The sequence below is a fragment of the Marmota marmota genome, unplaced genomic scaffold (genome assembly GCF_001458135.2).
Source record: "Marmota marmota marmota unplaced genomic scaffold, marMar, whole genome shotgun sequence".
Taxonomy (NCBI): domain Eukaryota; kingdom Metazoa; phylum Chordata; class Mammalia; order Rodentia; family Sciuridae; genus Marmota; species Marmota marmota.
In genome coordinates this window covers 30,489-34,892 of record NW_025999929.1, presented here as the reverse complement: position 1 = coordinate 34,892, position 4,404 = coordinate 30,489, and the positions used below count along the sequence as shown (strand labels likewise).

The window sequence follows — 4,404 nt, the reverse complement described above, 5'->3', positions numbered from 1 at the left end:
TGCCTGGTGTGGAGGGCAGATCTGGACTGTTTCACTCCCCCTTCTCAAACCCAGAACTCAGCCTGGAGCACTGTGAGAGCACAGTTGGCAGGACCCTACAGAATCCGTAGCACCGTTTCTCTGCATTGCTGGCATGTTGGTACACAGGCTCCGGCTGCGGGGCGGGCCGCTGATCAATCAGCCTGAATCTCCAGGCGCACGGTTCACTTGTGATTGAGCCGCAGTAACCGATCCTCGGGTGTTGAAATCATTCCTCTAGGTTTCAGTGCACCCCAATTTTGCTGGAAATTCCTAACAAGATAGTTTCTGGCCATTCTAAACTTGCTAATCACCTGCGCAGTGACGCGGTACACGTGGGTTATGCACTCTATTCACCGCCATCTTCCAAGTGTCGAGAGGACTCCTCTTCATGCCACCCACCCCTTGGTTTAGTTTTAACCAGGCCAAGGTAGAGCTTATTATGTACTATTTGATTCAGTCATGATGTCAACCAGTTTGATGTAAGTAAAATTCTAAATCATTGTAATAATTTAAAGAGCTACTACATCATATATTTATATTTGTACCACTTGCCCTTTTATTGTAATGACTCATTCATTTTCCTCCACTCCTGTCCACTCCTTTTTTTTCCCTTCTTTCCTTATTTCTCCCTTCTCTCCCTTTCCTTTTCTTCCAATGTTGAGAGTTAAACTCCAAGGCCTTCTCCATGCTAGGCAAGCACTGTAATACTGAGCTACATCCACAGCCTGTTGACACTTAGTATAGAAGTAATCTGATTTATTTCTATAGAAAAACTCTCATGTTAGACTATTTCAAAAGTAATTTTAGAAGAGTTGCTAACATGGACACAAATCAGTTATGACAAGTTGCTTTTAAAAAGTACAGCATATGTAATATTTCTGAAAAGAAGGAACTTGAAACTTGAGTTGGTTTTCATGTCAGTTGTTTTTCATCACCAGTATCAAGCATCCAGGCCCCATCTACCTTGGTGTCTATCCTTCAGCTGCTTCACAGAAAAAGTGAAGGTCCTTGCTACCTCTGCACTGTCAGCTGCCCATCACCACAAGACACTGTCATTACTGCTCTTGTTTCATACATTATTAAACTCAGGGTAACAAGTGCTGCCATGCCTGGAGTGTGTATCCTGACATGCACTGCATTGGAGCTTTGTCTATAGAGCCTGTGGTTCCCTACGACAGGGACTAATACTTCCACCAGAGAAAAAGAAAGCAGAGAAGTTAGGTCACTTTTCCAAAGTCACACAGTCATAAAATATTCAAGACAGGATTGAAATTTGGACTACTCCATCTCTCATGTATTGGTTTCTAACCTATCAAGTATTCTGTTGATTTAAAAAATAAAATTTAAGGCTGCTTAAGTGGGAAGCAGTGGCACCTGTATAATGTGTCTGTGCAGAGAGTGGGGAAGCCGAGAGGAGTCTTCAGGGGCCACTGCACCTGCATCAGAGAATTAGGTAGCAGCATGCAAGGCTGGGTGAAATCTGCATTGGCCATGACCACCAATATGGGGACCAAGAACAAGGAGGAGGAGTCAAGGTGCAAGAGCAAAGTCTGAAATGGGTGTTACATGAATCATTTTAAGAGCTGCACAAAACTATGAATATTTCTAAGGAATTTTCTCATTAAAGTACATCAAGATGAATGAATCTGCCTCCTTGGATCTTTTGGAGTGTATTGGGTGCTTCTGCAAAAGTCTTGCCTTGCCACCACAAATTTTGCAAAGCATGTTTGCTGGGATCGTAGGTTCCCTCAGTTGTCCCGAGTGGAGGACCCTTGTTGTCTCCCATGATGAGCTTCCAGGTAACATGCTGCTTGTCAGGTTTCTGGATGGCATCAAGCAGAGGCCTTGGAAACCAAGCCAGTGGGTGCAGTGGGATTAAGGGTTTAGGGCACCACTATGTCTAATAGTAGTGCAAAAGATCTGTAGAGCTCCCGGTGTGGATGGCAGACTCAGGTGCAAGCCTGGAGGCCCCAGTGAGGGGTACACTTGTTACCATGTCCTAAAGCATTACACAATTGTGAAGAAAAAGAACCCAGAGATTTTAAATTCAGCAAATGTCACATCATCATTTTTTGACCTCACATTGATAAAAGTTGGCTCCACAGAGTAAGTCAATAGGATCCATGTTTTTTTTCCCAACCAACTTAGTTCAGATTATTAAACCATTGCCTCAGCCCCCACCCCAGTGCAAAGCATTTTATGACTTTAAAGTGAAAGATAAGGAAGCACATATTGACTACCTTCCATTTGTTAAGGATAATGTTCTGACTGTGATCCAAAGAGTGGACGTAAGCTGTGGTGAAGGAATGTTGGCAGACAAAATAGGAATATTTCTGATTTCCTATGTTGAGTTTAACTTGGCTGCTAAGCAGCTGACAGAATGTGGTAAGCCTCCCATGCCAAGAGTTGATGCTGAAACATGTACCTCAGCAGCAGCCCAGAGCAGCACTGCCCCAAAGCACACACAACACCAAACACAAAAAAGCAGCACTCCTTCACTTCCTTCCTCATAGTATGCATGTCCTTTCATGCATACCAGAACTGCCACTCCATGGAGATCAGCCCTCCTGTCCTCATCAGCTCCAGCAACCCTCAGCTGCCACAACGATCAGAGAATTTCCTGGGCTTTCCTTCAGTGCCTATTCACAGATTCATGTGAGTGCTGCTGCATTCATTGTAATCCCACACCCAAGCAACCCAGTGACACCTGGCCCTTCGTTGACCTTCCTGTTGGATATCCCCTCTCCAGGTGCCCATGGAACTATGAATCCTTCCTTTCCAGCACCCCCTCTCCTGGCTGCCACTGTCCTCACCTCCATCCTGCCAGGTGCTGTGCTGCTTCTGCTGGAATGGTATCAAGTCTCATGGCAGAATCCATTGCTCACAGGTTAGAAGATTGAATATTATGAAGATTTTGGTTCTCCCCAAATTTATCTACAGTTTTGATGCCATCTCATTACTAAATGTATATATTAATTCCAAATATATATATTAATTAACATATATTAATTCCAAAATTTAAGCAGGTACAGATAATCTCGTAAGCTGGGATTATTGTATTGTAAAAGTACTTAAGAAGTGATGAAATTTGAGTATCAATTATTTCTGATTTTTATATGATCTACATAATTTTTAATAATGTTTGGGTTAAACAATGATTTGCAAAATTTATAAAAACCACTCTTATAAATAAATGTGAGCTGACTTTAGCAAACCAATGATTCCAGGTATCAAGAGAAATTTAGGTATCTATGATTTTCTTTGCAGCCATTCTTAAATACTGCAAGAATATTAGCTGAAGTAAAAAAAAAGAAAGGAAAAATATAATGAAAGAAAGTTCAGCCCCTGTGCCAGAATATGTAATTTGATTTTCAAGAGTAAGCAGGTTTTTAATGTTATAAATAGGTCAATTTTTTTCTACTACAAGGCTGGATTTTCTTACAGATTATAGGTAAAGTCTATGGATTTAGATCTGAAGAAAACTTCATATAATATTCTGCAAGCCATTTAAGAAAAAGAGGGTCATGAAATGTTCATGCTTCCTTTAAAACAATATACATTTTGCCCAAAGTCTACTCCTCTGGCCACAAATTGTAAGTTGACCATTGAAGTTGCAAATTGCAGACAAAGATGATGTATAATTAAAGTAATCCCAAAAGACTAGAAGTTTGTTTACCCATTACATCATAGCAAGTCCAGAACCCTTTTATCTATCAAATAAATGTTGATTCATGAATGAAAACTAACAAGCCATTGGTTTTCAATAGGCCTTCATGAGAGCCCTAGAAATGTAACTGTGCTGCATTCTTGCAGGTTTCCTTCCACCTATTATTCTCTATTTTAAATATGACACTAGAACAAATTCCTTAAATTTTAATTGGTAGACAGCAGCCTGTGTCTTGTGCATTGTGTAGGTGCCAGTGTTTGAGGTGTGAGATTATACATATGGAAAGAAAAGCCCTCTGGCTAACAAAGGGCAGTAAGAGCTATTTTGTTCAATGAATACTTTTGGACATGGAATATATGAAGAAAGATGATCTGACTGAAGATGGATTTAGAAGTAGCAGTATATAAAAAAGAAAAAGTCTAATGAAAAATGATGAAGATCTCACTGCTCTGAACCATTAAAGAAATTAAAACTATTTTAAACTAAAGATAATACTGTGAACAGATTTTATGTTGATATGAATCTATAGTTTGCTTCTTGCATGCACTTGACTTCACCACATTTACAGAACACATCTGCTGTGTTGTGTAACCTTCCAGCTGAGTCCTGATTCCTCAAGTTTCCAGATCTGACATACATGTAACACCCTGAGTTATTGAGGTCAACCTGAGGATCCTAAGTCCATGAAAATGAATCTCTTCTTTACATTCTGCAAT

At 40.4% G+C, this 4,404-nt stretch overlaps 1 pseudogene; it reads left to right on the top strand.

Annotated features, from left to right (window-relative positions):
• The first annotated feature begins 1,657 nt into the window (after nucleotides 1-1,657).
• On the top strand, nucleotides 1,658-2,913 carry LOC107159522 (annotated as a pseudogene).
• Nucleotides 2,914-4,404: the final 1,491 nt, after the last annotated feature.